The 21212-nt window shown below is 43.0% G+C and overlaps 1 protein-coding gene across 1 annotated transcript in view; it reads right to left on the bottom strand.

Annotated features, from left to right (window-relative positions):
- Window positions 1-21212, bottom strand: part of IGFBP4 (insulin like growth factor binding protein 4) — a 51866-nt gene that overhangs the window by 29206 nt on the left and 1448 nt on the right. The gene's annotated exons all lie outside the window — the stretch shown is intronic.

A 21212-nucleotide genomic window follows, 5' to 3' on the forward strand; every position in this document is an offset into this window, starting at 1 on the left:
TACACAGCACATTGCAGTTTGCTGCGCACAGGGGTGCGTAGTCGCAGATTAGTCAGGGTGCCCATGATGACCCCTGTCCACCATGGAACGTACCCTCAATGGGGACATTAGAATCAGAACTGGACAATGAAGCAATGGAAGCAGGTTGCATGGTCTGATGAATCACACTCTCTTTTACATCAGGTGGATAGTCGAGTGTGTGTGTGTCATTTACCTGATTAAGAAATGGCAGGATGCACTATAGGAAGAGGGCAGGCAGGCGGACGCAGTGTTATACTCTGGGCAGTGGTCTTCTTAGACACCTTAGGTCTTGCCAAGCATGTGAATGTCACTTTAACATGTACCACCTATTTATTTATTTATTATTGCCATTTATATAGCGCCAACAGATTCCGTAGCGCTTACAATATTATAAGAGGGGAATTTCTCCAGATTGAGAACGCATGTGATTGAGGGACATTTTCGGCACAGACTTAACTTTGCATGTGTGTGTGTGTGTGTATGTGTGTATATATATATATATATATATATATATATATATATATATATATATATCCATATATATATATATATATATATATATATATATATATATATATATATATAGCCAAAGGAGAAAGGCACTATACAACCCTTTATGGTAATGGTGTTCCCTGATTGCAGTGGACCCCTTCAACAGGATAATACACCCTGATACTGCAAACATGGTTCAGGAATGGTCTGAGGAACGTGACATGGAGTTTAAGGTGATGCCTTGACCTCCAGATTCCACAGATCTTAATCCGATTGAGCATCTGTGGGATGTACTGGAACAACAAATCCGATCCATGGAGGCCCCACCTCACAACTTGCAGGACTTAAAGAATCTGATGCTAATGTCTTCAGCGATCTTGTGGAGTCCATTCCTCACCATATCAGAGCTGTTTTGGTAGCACAAGGGGGACCTACACAATATTAGACAGCTGGTTGGTTTTAATTTTGTGGCAGATCAGTGTAGGTTATTGGTTCACAGAAGGACTATGGCCAACTATGAAAACAGTTATATGTATTCCTATTTATTTACTGAACAGTACATATACTTGTTGTCACGATTCCCGGGAACCAAACACGCTAACACACACACAGAAAAGGTGCAGTACCGGACCTTAGAGTGGCCGGGCTAAGCACACAAAAAATAGTCAGGAGACAAGCCGAGTAAGGGGAACCAGAAGACAGAATAACGAGAAACAAGCCGAAGTCAAAGGGTAGGAGAAAGTCACAAAGTCAGATAAACAAGCCAGAGAGTACGTAACCAGAAACACAATTTCAGTAGCAATACTAGAAAGCAAAGACCACAACAGGGCAGAGAGGAACAGGAAAGGTGAGTATTTAAATCCATAGGTTAATTCTGATTGGATAATTTCCAATCAGAATTAACAATCACACGTGGGAGATATCTAGACCTCCCACTGTGATTGAGGCACTGTGCCTTTAACGCCAGGTCAGGTGGCTGACCCCGGCGTTTATTAAATTGGGCGGTCTCCCAGCCTGCAGCGTCATGCATGCTGCCGCTGGGGGACGTAGAATTAGACGCGGGCGGAATCCGTGGCTGGGAGGATGCCGCCTGCTGAGCGCACGCCAGGAAGGGGACCGCGGACGGCTGGAGGGTGAGTGCCGAGAGCGGACTGCAGCCTCCCCTCGCAGCCGCCCGCGGGATCCTGACACTTGTATACAGAGTCCTTTGCAAAATATAGTAAGAGCTACTAATGTACAAGCACCCATCTATTGTGAAGTCATGTCACAACTAATTCTCTGTTGCAGATGGGGATTGTTAGGGTAATGGAAACTTAAATTGAACCAAATTAAATCTTGAATGAAATTAGTAATATAATCAATTTACCAAAGTAAACTTTTAATTTATTATTTGTCAAAGTATTTATTTTTAAACATTGCCCCTGTTCTTATGTCATCTTTCTGCTGTCCTCATACCGTAGTGTTTATGATGTACCCATGCTGTACCTGGGCTGTACTGTGGTGTACTAGTTTTCCAAACTGTGCTTCTCTTCTCCTTATGCTGTATGCATGCTGTACCCAAGATGTATTGCACATTTAAAATGTTGTGCCCAAACTGTATTTTGCTTTTTGTGCCCACTTGTGCTCTGTATATCCCATGCTGTACTCTAGTGCAATTTTTCTCAACTTTTTACAGATAAGAAGCCCTGCAAGTCTAAAAAAATCCTATGTACCCGATCCTAGAGAAAGTAATTTCTGTTGATTTAAATGTCAAATTAAATGTGTAGACACTGATATTTAAGTTAATCCCATATCAGAGAACAAGCTTAATTAAAGGTAGTAAAGAATATGTTTTAAATAAATATGACACAATTTGAATAGGAGTGCATGGACTATTAATTTGAAGCATAAAAGTCACATAATTTAAATATAATACACACATAAAAGTTACACACAGAGGACACTGACACACACTTAGACATAGTGGACACTGACACACACATTTACAGACGACACTGGCACACACACAATTACACACAGAGGACACACTCACTGTCAGACACACTTTTACTGCTTTGACACACACTAACAGACTGTCAGGGTACCTGAGGCCTCTACCTCTAAGGGAGGTAGAGACTTGGTGGTGTATCCGTCCAGGCGAGCTGTTTCCTCCGTTCCTCGCGGTTCATCCAGTCACTTAAACACCGGCCGCGAGGAATCCACGTCCTTTTCTAGCAGGACGCTCAATACGTGACGTCATGACGCTAGCACGAGCAATCTGTCACTCAAGTGTCCGATATCCAATCGGTACTTGTCAGAGGCGTGATTTCCATCCAGAGCCAGGGTATTTAAGCTTACTCCTTACTTCAGCTCATTGCCCTGTCGTGGTTCTAGCTTGTCTAGTCACTCAGTGCTCTGGTATTCTAGTTTGCTCTATTGGTTTTGACTCGGCTCGTTGTACTACCCTGTTTCTCTGTTATCCCTTGACCCGGCTTGTCTCTCGCTTATCTGTCTTCTCGTTCCCTCGACCTCGGCTTGCCTCTGACTATTCTTTACTCTCGGTACGTTAGTCCGGCCATTCTAAGGCCCGGTATACGTACCTTTCCACTCTTTGTACTCTGCGTGTTGGATCCCTGTCCCGATCCTGACATTACGACAGGGCCAATGGATCCTGCAGGTACAAACAGTCAGCTTGGTTCTTCGGATCCCAGGTTTGACGCCATGGAACATAGGATGGATCAGATGGCTTTGGCACTACAGGCACTTTTGTCTCGTGCTAGTAATCCACCTGAGGAGACACGTACTCCTTCTATCTCTCCTGCAGTCTCAGGTCTAGAGGTAGCCACTGTAGGTGCTTCTTCCCGTATTACCCCACCAGTACGTTATGGCGGGTCACCGGAGAAGTGTCGTGGCTTTCTAAACCAGATTAGCATCCATTTCGAATTACAACCCCGCTCTTATCCTACAGATAGAGCAAAGGTTGGATTTATTATTACTCTGCTCATTGAAAAAGCTTTGAGATGGGCCAATCCTTTATGGGAGAATGATAATCCACTCGTCTATAATTATAATGCCTTTGTAGCTGCGTTTAGAAGAACTTTTGACCCTCCTGGCAGAAAGGTCAATGCAGCTAGATTAATGTTGCGCCTTAAACAGGACAATCGAACACTTGTGGATTATGCACTAGAGTTCAGATCCTTGGCGGCAGAAGTTAAGTGGAACGAACAGGCTTATATAGATGTGTTTCTGAATGGGTTATCAGATGTAATTCTTGACGAGGTCGCTACTAGAGAACTCCCTGAAAATTTGGAGGATTTAATTTCTTTTATATCTCGTATTGATGAACGCTTAAGAGAGAGGCAGAACACTCGAGATAGGACCCGTAGACCCTCCTTTAAACTAGCGCCTACCTTTCAAATCTCTGAGTTCGAAGACTTACGTATTCCTGAACCTATGCAGATAGGCAGTACTCATCTCACTGAAAGGGAGAGACAGTACAGGAGAAGGGAGGGTTTATGTATGTATTGTGGAGTCAGGGGTCATTTACGCCTAAATTGTCCTAATCGTTCGGGAAACGCTCGCACCTAAGTTCCTCTAGAGGACAGGCCTTGGGTGTTTCTACTTTGTCCTCTATTCACAACTACAAGGAGCTCAGGCTTGTGTTACCCGTTTCTTTAAAGTGGGAGAAGGGAGTAGTTAAGACTATGGCACTAATCGATTCTGGAGCTGCTGAGAGCTTTATAGATCAGGGTTTTGCTGCCAAGCATGCTATTCCTTCCCAGTTAAAAGAGACACCTCTGGCTGTTGAGGCCATCGATGGTAGACCGTTACTTGAGCCTGTTATTTTTCATGAAACCATACCGATTAACTTGACTGTTGGCATCCTGCATAAAGAGGATATATCCTTGATGCTCATTTCTTCTCCGTCTATTCCCATAGTTCTGGGGTACTCCTGGCTGAGGAGACACAACCCTATTATTAATTGGGAATCAGGGGAGATAGTTTCGTGGGGAGAGAATTGTCAAGAGAAATGCTTGCGGAAGGTCTTACCTCTTGGATTAACTAATACATCGAATACCTCTGACAAGCCTACAGAGACACAAATTCCGTCTCAGTATTTAGATTTAAAGGCAGTATTTGACAAAAAGAAAGCCGATACCTTACCCCCACACAGGTCCTTTGATTGCAAAATTAACCTACTTCCTGGTACCATGCCTCCCAGAGGTCATGTATACCCATTATCTATAAAGGAGAACTCAGTCCTAGAGGAATATATTCACGAAAATTTAGACAAGGGATTCATCAGGAGGTCCTCCTCTCCTGCCGGGGCTGGATTTTTTTTTGTTAAAAAGAAAGATGGTTCTTTGAGACCTTGTATTGATTATCGAGGCTTGAATAAGATAACCATTAAAAATGCCTACCCGATTCCCTTGATCACCGAACTCTTCGATCGTTTGAAGGGCTCTACAATTTTCACCAAGTTGGACCTCAGAGGGGCATATAACTTGGTGAGAATCCAGCAGGGACATGAGTGGATGACGGCATTCAATACTCGATATGGCCACTATGAATATACTGTCATGCCTTTTGGGTTATGCAATGCGCCAGCAGTATTCCAAGATCTGATTAATGAGGTTCTTAGGGAATTTCAGCAAGAGTGCGTCATTGTATACCTAGATGATATACTCATTCATTCTAGTGACATTGAGATTCATCACAAACAAGTCAGGAGGGTTTTGCACAAGCTTCTCCAGCATGGCTTGTACTGCAAGTTGGAGAAATGTAGCTTTGATCAAACCCAGGTAACCTTTCTCGGCTATGTGATCTCTGGGGAGGGATTTAAGATGGATCCGGATAAGCTCCAATCCATTCTAGAGTGGCCTTTACCCACAGGTCTTAAAGCCATACAGAGATTTATTGGTTTTTCCAATTATTATAGGCGCTTTATTAAGGGCTATTCTTCCATTATTGCACCCATCACTAACATGACCAAACAGGGGGCTGACACTAAGAATTGGACTACTGAAGCTCTCCTTGCGTTCAAGACTCTCAAGGAGCTTTTCGCTTCCGCTCCAATTTTAGTTCACCCTGATACTTCTCTGCCATTTTTGCTCGAGGTAGACGCATCAGAGACTGGTTTAGGTGCTGTCCTATCTCAAAGGTTGGGTGTTGATAAACCATTACATCCATGTGGATTTTTCTCTAAAAAATTGACCGGTACTGAAAGCAGGTATGACATTGGTGACAGAGAATTACTAGCGGTTATCAAGGCTTTGAAAGAATGGAGACATTTATTGGAAGGTACATTACATCCTGTTACCATCCTGACAGACCACAAAAACTTGTCCTATATCGGAGAGGCCAAGCGTCTGTCCTCCAGGCAGGCTCGTTGGTCGTTGTTTCTTACCCATTTCAATTACGTTCTGACTTACAGACCTGGGTCTAAGAATTCTAAAGCCGATGCGCTATCTCGCCAATATGAACCCTCTGCTTCAGTTGAACCACTTTTGTCTTCCATTGTACCCAAATGCAATATTATTGCTAATACCAGTCTCAAAATTCATTCCCCGCTACTTGACCAGATCTTGAAATCACAACATCTAGCTCCCGGAAACACTCCTGAGGGAAGAAACTTTGTTCCCCCTGAACTTCAACTGGAGCTCTTACAATGTTTTCATGAGAGTAAAATAGCTGGTCATCCTGGTATTCGCAAAACGTACTCTCTGATATCCAAGGATTTCTGGTGGCCTTCACTTCGTAAGGATATTGAGGAGTTCGTTGCAGCTTGTGAGACTTGTGCCAAGACTAAACTATCTCATGCATCCCCATGTGGCCTGTTACACCCCTTGGACATTCCTGAGAAACCTTGGTCCTGTTTGTCCATTGACTTTATCGTTGATTTGCCTGCTTCCAAAAGACAGACTGTTATCCTCACGGTGGTGGATAGATTTACCAAGATGGCCCATTTCGTGCCACTACCCAAACTTCCGACTTCTCCTGAATTGGCGGAGATTTTTGCGAGAGAAGTTTTTCGTCTACATGGGATTCCTTCAGAGATTGTTTCTGATAGAGGTTCTCAATTTGTCTCACGTTTCTGGAGATCCTTTTGTTCTCAAATGGGCATCAAATTGAACTTTTCCTCTGCCTATCACCCTCAGTCTAACGGAGCTGCTGAACGTACTAATCAAAAGATCGAACAGTATCTGCGTTGCTTTGTTTCCGAACACCAGGACGATTGGGTCGGTCTGATTCCTTGGGCGGAGTTCGCACACAATAACCTTGTTTGCGATTCAACTCGCTCTAGCCCTTTCTTCATGAACTATGGCTTTCATCCTTCGATTTTTCCTTCGGTTTCCTCTTCTCAGGGGATACCGTCGGTTGATGATCATGTCGCCAACCTGAAGAAATTATGGGACCAGACTCGACAAATTCTATTACATAGTTCCTCGCTGTTCAAGAAACACGCTGACAAACATAGAAGAGCGGCTCCTGTTTTTGTTCCTGGGGATAGGGTATGGTTGAGTACTAAGAATATTCGCCTAAAAGTTCCGTCCATGAAATTTGCTCCTCGTTACATAGGCCCTTACAGGGTTCTCACACGTATCAATCCGGTTGCGTATCGCCTTGCTCTGCCACCTGCCTTACGCATTCCTAACTCTTTTCATGTCTCCTTGTTGAAACCCCTCATTTGCAACAAATTCTCCTCTAAAGTCTCCTCGCCTCGTCCTGTTCAGGTGGAGGGTCGGGAGGAGTACGAGGTCAACTCCATCATTGACTCCAGAATTTCAAGGGGAAAGTTGCAATATCTGGTCAACTGGAAGGGTTATGGTCCTGAGGAGAGGAGTTGGGTACCTCAGGAGGACGTCCATGCTTCTCGCCTTCGCAGAGCATTTCACCTTCGCTTCCCATCTCGCCCCGGTTCATTCCGCCCGGTGGGCGTATCTGAGAGGGGGGGTACTGTCAGGGTACCTGAGGCCTCTACCTCTAAGGGAGGTAGAGACTTGGTGGTGTATCCGTCCAGGCGAGCTGTTTCCTCCGTTCCTCGCGGTTCATCCAGTCACTTAAACACCGGCCGCGAGGAATCCACGTCCTTTTCTAGCAGGACGCTCAATACGTGACGTCATGACGCTAGCACGAGCAATCTGTCACTCAAGTGTCCGATATCCAATCGGTACTTGTCAGAGGCGTGATTTCCATCCAGAGCCAGGGTATTTAAGCTTACTCCTTACTTCAGCTCATTGCCCTGTCGTGGTTCTAGCTTGTCTAGTCACTCAGTGCTCTGGTATTCTAGTTTGCTCTTTTGGTTTTGACTCGGCTCGTTGTACTACCCTGTTTCTCTGTTATCCCTTGACCCGGCTTGTCTCTCGCTTATCTGTCTTCTCGTTCCCTCGACCTCGGCTTGTCTCTGACTATTCTTTACTCTCGGTACGTTAGTCCGGCCATTCTAAGGCCCGGTATACGTACCTTTCCACTCTTTGTACTCTGCGTGTTGGATCCCTGTCCCGATCCTGACATTACGACAGGGCCAATGGATCCTGCAGGTACAAACAGTCAGCTTGGTTCTTCGGATCCCAGGTTTGACGCCATGGAACATAGGATGGATCAGATGGCTTTGGCACTACAGGCACTTTTGTCTCGTGCTAGTAATCCACCTGAGGAGACACGTACTCCTTCTATCTCTCCTGCAGTCTCAGGTCTAGAGGTAGCCACTGTAGGTGCTTCTTCCCGTATTACCCCACCAGTACGTTATGGCGGGTCACCGGAGAAGTGTCGTGGCTTTCTAAACCAGATTAGCATCCATTTCGAATTACAACCCCGCTCTTATCCTACAGATAGAGCAAAGGTTGGATTTATTATTACTCTGCTCATTGAAAAAGCTTTGAGATGGGCCAATCCTTTATGGGAGAATGATAACCCACTAGTCTATAATTATAATGCCTTTGTAGCTGCGTTTAGAAGAACTTTTGACCCTCCTGGCAGAAAGGTCAATGCAGCTAGATTAATGTTGCGCCTTAAACAGGACAATCGAACACTTGTGGATTATGCACTAGAGTTCAGATCCTTGGCGGCAGAAGTTAAGTGGAACGAACAGGCTTATATAGATGTGTTTTTGAATGGGTTATCAGATGTAATTCTTGACGAGGTCGCTACTAGAGAACTCCCTGAAAATTTGGAGGATTTAATTTCTTTTATATCTCGTATTGATGAACGCTTAAGAGAGAGGCAGAACACTCGAGATAGGACCCGTAGACCCTCCTTTAAACTAGCGCCTACCTTTCAAATCTCTGAGTTCGAAGACTTACGTATTCCTGAACCTATGCAGATAGGCAGTACTCATCTCACTGAAAGGGAGAGACAGTACAGGAGAAGGGAGGGTTTATGTATGTATTGTGGAGTCAGGGGTCATTTACGCCTAAATTGTCCCAATCGTTCGGGAAACGCTCGCACCTAAGTTCCTCTAGAGGACAGGCCTTGGGTGTTTCTACTTTGTCCTCTATTCACAACTACAAGGAGCTCAGGCTTGTGTTACCCGTTTCTTTAAAGTGGGAGAGGGGAGTAGTTAAGACTATGGCACTAATCGATTCTGGAGCTGCTGAGAGCTTTATAGATCAGGGTTTTGCTGCCAAGCATGCTATTCCATCCCAGTTAAAAGAGACACCTCTGGCTGTCGAAGCCATCGATGGTAGACCGTTACTTGAGCCTGTTATTTTCCATGAGACCATACCGATTAACTTGACTGTTGGCATCCTGCATAAAGAGGATATATCCTTAATGCTCATTTCTTCTCCGTCTATTCCCATAGTCCTGGGGTACTCCTGGCTGAGGAGACACAACCCTATTATTAATTGGGAATCAGGGGAGATAGTTTCGTGGGGAGAGAATTGTCAAGAAAAATGCTTGCGGAAGGTCTTACCTCTTGGATTAACTAATACATCGAATACCTCTGACAATCCTACAGAGACACAAATTCCGCCTCAGTATCTAGATTTAAAGGCAGTATTTGACAAAAAGAAAGCCGATACCTTACCCCCACACAGGTCCTTTGATTGCAAAATTAACCTACTCCCTGGTACCATGCCTCCCAGAGGTCATGTATACCCATTATCTATAAAGGAGAACTCAGTCCTAGAGGAATATATTCACGAGAACTTAGACAAGGGATTCATCAGGAGGTCCTCCTCCCCTGCCGGGGCTGGATTTTTTTTTGTTAAAAAGAAAGATGGTTCTTTGAGACCTTGTATTGATTATCGAGGCTTGAATAAGATAACCATTAAAAATGCCTACCCGATTCCCTTGATCACCGAACTCTTCGATCGTTTGAAGGGCTCTACAATTTTCACCAAGTTAGACCTCAGAGGGGCATATAACTTGGTGAGAATCCAGCAGGGACATGAGTGGATGACGGCATTCAATACTCGATATGGCCACTATGAATATACTGTCATGCCTTTTGGGTTATGCAATGCGCCAGCGGTATTCCAAGATCTGATTAATGAGGTTCTTAGGGAATTTCAGCAAGAGTGCGTCATTGTATACCTAGATGATATACTCATTCATTCTAGTGACATTGAGATTCATCACAAGCAAGTCAGGAGGGTTTTGCACAAGCTTCTCCAGCATGGCTTGTACTGCAAGTTGGAGAAATGTAGCTTTGATCAAACCCAGGTAACCTTTCTCGGCTATGTGATCTCTGGGGAGGGATTTAAGATGGATCCGGATAAGCTCCAATCCATTCTAGAGTGGCCTTTACCCACAGGTCTTAAAGCCATACAGAGATTTATTGGTTTTTCCAATTATTATAGGCGCTTTATTAAGGGCTATTCTTCCATTATTGCACCTATCACTAACATGACCAAACAGGGGGCTGACACTAAGAATTGGACTACTGAAGCTCTCCTTGCGTTCAAGACTCTCAAGGAGCTTTTCGCTTCCGCTCCAATTTTAGTTCACCCTGACACTTCTCTGCCTTTTTTGCTCGAGGTAGACGCATCAGAGACTGGTTTAGGTGCTGTTCTATCTCAAAGGTTGGGTGTTGATAAACCATTACATCCATGTGGATTTTTCTCTAAAAAATTGACCGGTACTGAAAGCAGGTATGACATTGGTGACAGAGAATTACTAGCGGTTATCAAGGCTTTGAAAGAATGGAGACATTTATTGGAAGGTACATTACATCCTGTTACCATCCTGACAGACCACAAGAACTTGTCCTATATCGGAGAGGCCAAGCGTCTGTCCTCCAGGCAGGCTCGTTGGTCGTTGTTTCTTACCCATTTCAATTACGTTCTGACTTACAGACCTGGGTCAAAGAATTCTAAAGCCGATGCTCTATCTCGCCAATATGAACCCTCTGCTTCAGTTGAACCACTTTTGTCTTCCATTGTACCCAAATGCAATATTATTGCTAATACCAGTCTCAAAATTCATTCTCCGCTACTTGACCAGATCTTGAAGTCACAACATCTAGCTCCCGGAAACACTCCTGAGGGAAGAAACTTTGTTCCTCCTGAACTTCAACTGGAGCTCTTACAATGTTTTCATGAAAGTAAAATAGCTGGTCATCCTGGTATTCGCAAGACATACTCTCTGATATCCAAGGATTTCTGGTGGCCTTCACTTCGAAAGGATATTGAGGAGTTCGTCGCAGCTTGTGAGACTTGTGCCAAGACTAAACTACCTCATGCATCCCCATGTGGCCTATTACACCCCTTGGACATTCCTGAGAAACCTTGGTCCTGTTTGTCCATAGACTTTATCGTTGATTTGCCTGCTTCTAAAAGACAGACTGTTATTCTCACGGTGGTGGATAGATTTACTAAGATGGCCCATTTCGTGCCATTACCTAAACTTCCGACTTCTCCTGAATTGGCGGAGATTTTTGCGAGAGAAGTTTTTCGCCTACATGGGATTCCTTCAGAGATTGTTTCTGATAGAGGTTCTCAATTTGTCTCACGTTTCTGGAGATCCTTTTGTTCTCAAATGGGCATCAAATTGAACTTTTCCTCTGCCTATCACCCTCAGTCTAACGGAGCTGCTGAACGTACTAATCAAAAGATCGAACAGTATCTGCGTTGCTTTGTTTCCGAACACCAGGACGATTGGGTCGGTCTGATTCCTTGGGCGGAGTTCGCACACAATAACCTTGTTTGCGATTCAACTCGCTCTAGCCCTTTCTTCATGAACTATGGCTTTCATCCTTCGATTTTTCCTTCGGTTTCCTCTTCTCAGGGGATACCGTCGGTTGATGATCATGTCGCCAACCTGAAGAAATTATGGGATCAGACTCGACAAATTCTATTACATAGTTCCTCGCTGTTCAAGAAACACGCTGACAAACATAGAAGAGCGGCTCCTGTTTTTGTTCCTGGGGATAGGGTATGGTTGAGTACTAAGAATATTCGCCTAAAAGTTCCGTCCATGAAATTTGCTCCTCGCTACATAGGCCCTTACAGGGTTCTCACTCGTATCAATCCGGTTGCGTATCGCCTTGCTCTGCCACCTGCCTTACGCATTCCTAACTCTTTTCATGTCTCCTTGTTGAAACCCCTCATTTGCAACAAATTCTCCTCTAAGGTCCCCTCGCCTCGTCCTGTTCAGGTGGAGGGTCGGGAGGAGTACGAGGTCAGCTCCATCATTGACTCCAGAATTTCAAGGGGAAAATTGCAATATCTGGTCAACTGGAGGGGATATGGTCCTGAGGAGAGGAGTTGGGTACCTCAGGAGGACGTCCATGCTTCTCGCCTTCGCAGAGCATTTCACCTCCGCTTCCCATCTCGCCCCGGTTCATTCCGCCCGGTGGGCGTATCTGAGAGGGGGGGTACTGTCAGGGTACCTGAGGCCTCTACCTCTAAGGGAGGTAGAGACTTGGTGGTGTATCCGTCCAGGCGAGCTGTTTCCTCCGTTCCTCGCGGTTCATCCAGTCACTTAAACACCGGCCGCGAGGAATCCACGTCCTTTTCTAGCAGGACGCTCAATACGTGACGTCATGACGCTAGCACGAGCAATCTGTCACTCAAGTGTCCGATATCCAATCGGTACTTGTCAGAGGCGTGATTTCCATCCAGAGCCAGGGTATTTAAGCTTACTCCTTACTTCAGCTCATTGCCCTGTCGTGGTTCTAGCTTGTCTAGTCACTCAGTGCTCTGGTATTCTAGTTTGCTCTTTTGGTTTTGACTCGGCTCGTTGTACTACCCTGTTTCTCTGTTATCCCTTGACCCGGCTTGTCTCTCGCTTATCTGTCTTCTCGTTCCCTCGACCTCGGCTTGTCTCTGACTATTCTTTACTCTCGGTACGTTAGTCCGGCCATTCTAAGGCCCGGTATACGTACCTTTCCACTCTTTGTACTCTGCGTGTTGGATCCCTGTCCCGATCCTGACAACGGGATACTGCTCTATCCTGGTGCTCCTCCTACCTCTCCCAGCGCTTTTTCAGTGTTTCTTTCTCTGGCTCTGCCTCTTCTCCCCAACCCTTCTCTGTTGGCGTTCTCCAAGGTTCTGTCATTGGTCCCCTACTGTTCTCTATCTATACTGCCTAGCTTGGTAAACTCATCAGCTTCTTTGGCTTCCATTATCATTTATATGCAGACGACACACAAATCTACCTGTCCTATCCTGATCTCTCTCCGCCCATCTTGACTCGTTTCTCTGACTGCCTCTCCGCATTTCCAACTGGATGGCTGCTCACTTCCTTAAACTCAACCTGTCCAAAACAGAACTTCTTGTATTTCCTCCCTTAAGTGTTGCTACTCCCGTGTCTGTCTCCCTCCATGTCAATGGTGCCACCATCACCTCTACCTCTCAGGCTCGCTGCCTAGGTGTTCGCCTTTACTCCTTCAACTCCTCTCCTTCACCCCTCATGTCCAGTCGATCGTCAAATCCTGTCGCTTCCATCTCAAAAACACAGCTCGCATCCGCCCTTATTTAAAACCAGACGGAGCTAAGGTGCTGGTCCATGCCGTTGTTCTTTCTCGCCTTGATTACCACAATTCCCTTCTCAGTGGTCTTACGTGTTCCCAGATAGCACCGTTGCAATCTATAATGAATGTGGCGGTGAGGCTCTTGTCCGCCCGCACCCCCCAATCCTCCTCCCTTCTTCAGTACCTGCATTGGCTTCCAGTTAGATATAGGGCTCAATTTAAGATGCTGGTGCTTGCTTACAAGTCCCTACATAATGCTGCTCCAACCTACCTATCCTCCCTAATACACAAATATGTCCTGTCGAGGCCCCTGCGCTCTGCTGAAGACCTACGCCTATCCTCTGTCCGTACTCCCACATCTGATGCTCGCCTCCAAGACTTCTCCAGGGCTGCACCTTTTCTGTGGAACTTCCTTCCCTTCTCCGTTAGACTTTCACCCAGTCTCCACTCCTTCAAACAATCTTTGAAAACACACTTCTCCAGGAGAGCATATCATTTAAACTGCTGGCGGGTTTTCATCCCACCCCCCCCCTCCCACCCACCCCCCCGCCCCCCCCACATGACTCCTCTCCTGTAACTTTCAAAAATAACCTACTAAGTTCTCAGTGATTAATATTTTAGCAACCTATTTCATTACCACTACTTATACCCTTTGTGTGACTATACCCCACTCCATCTAGCATGAAAGCAGGGCCCTCAACCCCTCTGTTTCTGTGCGTCCATATGTCTGGCTACAATTACGTGTCTGTTAGTCCACCCATTGTACAGCGTGAAGGAATTTGCTGGTGCTATATGAATAATAAAATAATAATAATTATTGACACACACGTATTTACACACAGAGAACACTGATACAAAAACACATTTACAAACAGAGGACACTAACACACACACTTTTGCGCACAGAGGAAACTGACACACACTCACTAACAGATACACTCTTACTGATTTGACACACAGTGACAGACACACTCACTGACATATACACTCACTGACACATACACTCACTGACAGACATTCGGATTTGACACACACTGACAGAAACGCTCACTGATCTGACACACACTAACTGACACTCATTGACACACTCTCACTGATTTGACACACACTGACAGACATACTGACTGACACACACACTTACTGACAGGCAATAACCGATTTTTATTTGAGTCCACCCGGCCTCCGTACTTTTGAGGGAGCGAGAGTGGATATTTTCCCTGGGGTCCAGTATGGATACGTTTCCCTGGGGGTCCAGTGTGAGGCTTGTGTAATCTTTGTGCGCTTTCAACCCTGCTCCCTTGCACATAGTTTAGTGATGCAAGGCCAGAGTGCTGTCATAACCCAGCTCCTGGCATTACCGCAGGACGTGCAGTGCAAAGTGCCTGAAGGGCACAAAGAGTACAACTCTCTCGCCACCTCAGCTTCCATTTTGCACCAGCTGGCAGCCTCCTGGGGTGCCCTCGGGTACCCACTCAGCCAGCAATTGGCGTACCTCCTGCCTGTGGTACATGTACCCCCTAGGTTACGCGTACCACAGGTTGAGTACCTAGGCCCTAGAGCACCCGCTCTGTACTCTTCTCTTATATCCTAATGCTGTACATCTGCAAAACATATATACCTATATATTTGCTAGCCATATGCTTAGCACAAAGCAGAGATGAAACCATATAACTTTCATTGTTCCACCATGTCCCTGTTGCTTAATCTAAATGAAAATCTGTTTCCAATGACCTTTTTCAAAGGAAATATAAAAAGTGGGCAAAATAACTGCCAGCAGAATAGCTGCTAGCTCTTTTAAAAAAAGGGGGGGGGGGATTGGAAACATTTGCGACTGTTGCACTTATATAGCCAATAAAGAGGTTTACTGATTTCAAACACTTGTTAAGTCTGCCACCATCTAATCCACAGAATTCTCGCTCTGTTGATTTTGGAAGGTTATAGAGGTTAATGGCAGCTGTGTCTGCTCTCTAGCAAATATTTCACAGCATCCTACATTCTCATCTCAGTTATCTAGATTTGGAAGTCTTTTATCTCATCACCATTTATGAGAAGGCATTTTTTGTAGACACCGACATTTTTTTTTGCTCTCCATAAATGTTACAGTTATTGTTAAAACACTTTTTTATATATATATATATATATATATTAAACCCTAACATTTCCTATAATTTTTAAGCTTTAACGGTCGTTTTGTAAAAGAATATCCAGTAGTCTGTAATCTACGAACCATTGTTTTAACACAGCGGCTAGAATTGTGGAGGTTACTTGCTCTTAATGATGGCAATATTTTCGAGAAAAATAAAAACATTTATTGCTCGTTAACAGAACTGAGAAAAGAGCAAAATAATGATCTAGCTTTAAGACGGGAGGAATAAGATTTCACGCAGATCAGCAGACTGGAATCCTTACAGAAAATTTAATAAAGAAATGGAATTATCTGGATACAGAGTTTGTGCTGTCAAACTTAATAGATCCAATTAAAAGGATTTTTTAGAAAACAATAAATGGAGCTATAAAGGTAAACAGACATACTAAACACATTATTACTACGAGTGTGCTATTTTAAAGAGTAATATGATTTTGATTTTAAAGTCTAGAAAGAATGATTCCCCATTTAAGGCAACGATTGGAAAATTGTTTCTATGTAATTCTGTTGCCTTCCGATGGATTAATACCAAGAAAATGACTGTGTGATTTCACATATTTAAGGAACCAGTACAGTAGAAAAGTTCACATTGAATAAATCATAACATAATTTCATACATATGGCGTGAGGGTACCATTGGGTCTGTTTATGAGATACGCCCTATAATACAAGGCTCCCTTAATTTCTTAATTAAGACACTCCACCCAAGCCTGTCTAGTAGGATATATTTGAGTTATGGAATGGTGCCAGCCTCACCTCAGTGGGACCTAACTACAAATCAGAGAGCACTGGGAGAAATAGAGTCACTGGAAGAATATTCCTCCTCGGGGTTGCTTATTTTGCTTATTACTTATTTTAAGAGTTGATTAGCAACGGCAAAACTATGACCAGATCTAACTATCTATTGTATCTATATATCATCTATCTATCTATCTATTATCTATCTATCTATCTATCTATCTATCATCTGTCTATCTATCTATCTATTATCTATCTATCTATCTATCTATCATCTGTCTATCTATCTATCTATTATCTATATATCTATCTATCTATCATCTGTCTATCTATCTATCTATTATCTATCTATCTATCTATCTATCTATCTATCTATCTATCTATCTATCATCTGTCTATCTATCTATCTACATATCTTTCTATCATCCCCTAGCCTAGATAGATATCTACATATCTATCTATCTATCTATCTATCTATCTATCTATCTATCTACATATCTATCTATCTATCTATCTATCTATCTATCTATCATCTATCTATCATCACCTACCTACCTATCTTTCTATCATCCAACTACATATCTACATATCTATCTATATTTCATCTATCTATCTATCTATCTATCATCTATCTATCATCCACCTACCTACCTATCTTTCTATCATCCACCCACCAATCTACATATATATCATCTATCTATCTATCTATCTATCTATTATCCACCTACCTACCTATCTTTCTATCATCCACCTATCTATCTACATATCCATCTACCGATCTATCGATCCATCTATTGCTGTCTGTTGTTCTATCTATCTATTTATCTCTATATGTGTATCTACGGATCTATCTACCCATCTATCTATGTATATGTGGATCTCTATATATCTATCTATCTATGTATATGTGGATCTATCTATCTAATCTATCTATCTATCTATCTATCTATCTATCTGCCTATCCAGCTATCTATATACAGGGAGTACAGAATTATTAGGCAAATTAGTATTTTGACCACATCATCCTCTTTATGCATGTTGTCTTACTCCAAGCTGTATAGGCTCAAAAGCCTACTACCAATTAAGCATATTAGGTGATGTGTATCTCTGTAATGAGAAGGGGTGTGGTCTAATGACATCAACACCCTATATCAGGTGTGCATAATTATTAGGCAACTTCCTTTCCTTTGGCAAAATGGGTCAAAAGAAGGACTTGACAGGCTCAGAAAAGTCAAAAATAGTGAGATATCTTGCAGAGGGATGCAGCACTCTTAAAATTGCAAAGCTTCTGAAGCGTGATCATCGAACAATCAAGCGTTTCATTCAAAATAGTCAACAGGGTCGCAAGAAGCGTGTGGAGAAACCAAGGCGCAAAATAACTGCCCATGAACTGAGAAAAGTCAAACGTGCAGCTGCCAAGATGCCACTTGCCACCAGTTTGGCCATATTTCAGAGCTGCAACATCACTGGAGTGCCCAAAAGCCCAAGGTGTGCAATACTCAGAGACATGGCCAAGGTAAGAAAGGCTGAAAGACGACCACCACTGAACAAGACACACAAGCTGAAACGTCAAGACTGGCCCAAGAAATATCTCAAGACTGATTTTTCTAAGGTTTTATGGACTGATGAAATGAGAGTGAGTCTTGATGGGCCAGATGGATGGATTGGTAAAGGGCAGAGAGCTCCAGTCCGACTCAGACGCCAGCAAGGTGGAGGTGGAGTACTGGTTTGGGCTGGTATCATCAAAGATGAGCTTGTGGGGCCTTTTCGGGTTGAGGATGGAGTCAAGCTCAACTCCCAGTCCTACTGCCAGTTTCGGGAAGACACCTTCTTCAAGCAGTGGTACAGGAAGAAGTCTGCATCCTTCAAGAAAAACATGATTTTCATGCAGGACAATGCTCCATCACACGCGTCCAAGTACTCCACAGCGTGGCTGGCAAGAAAGGGTATAAAATAAGAAAATCTAATGACATGGTCTCCTTGTTCACCTGATCTGAACCCCATTGAGAACCTGTGGTCCATCATCAAATGTGAGATTTACAAGGAGGGAAAACAGTACACCTCTCTGAACAGTGTCTGGGAGGCTGTGGTTGCTTCTGCACGCAATGTTGATGGTGAACAGATCAAAACACTGACAGAATCCATGGATGGCAGGCTTTTGAGTGTCCTTGCAAAGAAAGGTGGCTATATTGGTCACTGATTTGTTTTTGTTATGTTTTTGAATGTCAGAAATGTATATTTGTGAATGTTGAGATGTTATATTGGTTTCACTGGTAAAAATAAATAATTGAAATGGGTATATATTTGTTTTTTGTTAAGTTGCCTAATAATTATGCACAGTAATAGTAACCTGCACACAGAGATATCCCCCTAAAATAGCTATAACTAAAAACAAACTAAAAACTACTTCCAAAAATATTCAGCTTTGATATTAATTAGCTTTTTGGGTTCATCGAGAACATGGTTGTTGTTCAATAATAAAATTAATCCTCAAAAATACAACTTGCCTAATAATTCTGCACTCCCTGTATATATATATATATATATATCCATCCATCTATATATCTATATATCTATCTATCTATCTATTTTTTGTATGTATCCATTCATCCAGGCATCATTTGTAGTTTGCATAAACATACCAAGCCCCGCTCCTACTCACCTGGAAACTTTATGGAAAAACAACAACTAAGAAACACAGAACAGCAAGAGGGGTATAGAACGGACAATAAAAGGACTAAAATGAGTGCTGATGAGACAAGGTGCCACAACTCTCTCTTCATTCCCTTTCATGTTATGCGCTACACTACAATTTACAATGAGCAATCCAAGTCATGGCATAATGCCCACTGTCTTTAAAAGCACATGGCAAGAGAGAGCACATATGAGTGATGCAAGCTCAAATGTATCTTGCTCAATGTTAGACCACCTAGAAAAGAGATAATGGGTTGGGAAGTGGAGTGGGGCTGGGATGGGCGGGGAGGGGGGTGCAGAAAACCTTTAAAGAGCAAGGTATAGGCAAAATCTACATTTGGGTCGTAATTTCCCCTAGTATTTGATGTCAGGTAGTTAGCCCCTCTGGCTGTGTCCCTTTTAAAAATAGAGTTGGACCAGTTTGGTGTGCTGCACTACCTCATTACTGCCTACAGAGGTCACTCTCTTACATACTTGACTGAGCAGCTAAACTCTCATGATATATTAGACAGAATACGTATATTGGTTAATGGACTGACTTTAAAAAAAAAAAAAAAAATTCATATATTACAAATGGATTGCTAATAAATAAATTGAAAAAAAAAACATGTTCAACTTGTGTTTGATCATAAGTATTTAACACAATATAGATACATATATTTATGTATCATTAATGAAATGCTATTCCATCCAGCAGTTCACCTTTTTAAATGCCCTTCGGCACAGTGTTTGATCTGCCTGAGTTGCTATATGCTGTTGTCTCCCATTATAGGGACTGTGGAGATAGATAACGTATTCCTGTCTCCTCCAAAGCTCTCTCCCAGCATATAAATGGCAAAATAATGACGGAATTAACCCCTTAAGGACACAGTTTCAGAAATAAAATAGAATCATGACGGAATATGTCCGTCATGTCATGTGTCCTTAAGAAGTTAATGGTGGCTTCTGCAAATTGCTAAGGTTGCCTATGCCTGTTATTTTTATTTAATTACACATATGTCAGGAATGAAGGGGTGTAGAGGGCAATACAGTCACACTAAGTAAGTCAGTAAGTGGAGAGGGGCTGAATTAAGGACAGCAGCCAGAAATAGGTAAAAGGGACAGGGACACTGTGCCGATAGTGTTCCTTTAGCTCTAACCCTATTTTATTGGCTTATGTTATGAAAACTCCTCAGTGGCATTTATTTCCAATTATACATGCACCATTGCATGGATATGTATATATAGGGTTACCAGATCCACCATGTATACAGGGACACATGTAATAATTTTGTCATATTTAAGAAAACGCATAAAAGGGGTTGCCCTGCAGTATGTGTAATGCATATACTGGAGGATTCTTCGTTGCCTAATTACTTAATCTTATACACCTTCTTCTGAATTCTACATACTACAGGGCAACTCTTCTCATGTGCCCATCAGTGTGTATACGCGATAAGTGCCCCTGAACACATGGTGGATCTGGTAAAAAAAAAAAAAAAAAAACACACACACACTCTCTCTCTCTCTCTCTCTCTCTCTCTCTCTTTCTCTCTGATGATGGACAACCTGACAATCAGTCAGAAATCCATGTCATTGCTGAACAGCATTCTGAGAGCTGTCCATGAGTTGTGTGAATGTTCTAAAGCAGTGAATGGCCAAAAGGGTATTTTCCCAGATGTGGTAGAACTACAACTCCCAAGATTCTTTGCCTGCCTTTGCCATGCCTTCAGAATGGCAAAACGTCATGGAAGCTGTAGTTTTAAAACATCTGGGGATCTACCTTTTGGGCACCCCTGCTCTAAAGTACTTGTTACAATTCCACCTTCAATGACACGTTGCTTTTAGTAATAATGTGGAATATTACCCTTCTTACAAGGCCTATAGAAAGCTGTAACCGTATATCAAAACGTATTAAGGATATAACATATCGCAGTGCAGCATTTTAGACAAAAGTACCACTTTTCTTTAATAACAAACTTATTTGTACACAGGTGCCATTTAAATTAGTGTATATATATATATATATATATAATATGCTAATGATATGCATTTTTATTAGAGCTAAAAGGTAGGTCACTAGATATTGCAAAACTACACCTGCCACAATGCTTTGCCAGCCTTTAGATCTACCTTATCTGTCTATCCCTTGTCTGTGGCATGGCATGTCCCACTCTGTCTAGCAATAGTTTGACATTTTGAAGCCACTAAAAGCAAGCTCCACAAAGATAGGGATGGCTGCGAGTG

This window comes from Pelobates fuscus, chromosome 6, assembly GCF_036172605.1.
Source record: "Pelobates fuscus isolate aPelFus1 chromosome 6, aPelFus1.pri, whole genome shotgun sequence".
Lineage (NCBI taxonomy): Eukaryota > Metazoa > Chordata > Amphibia > Anura > Pelobatidae > Pelobates > Pelobates fuscus.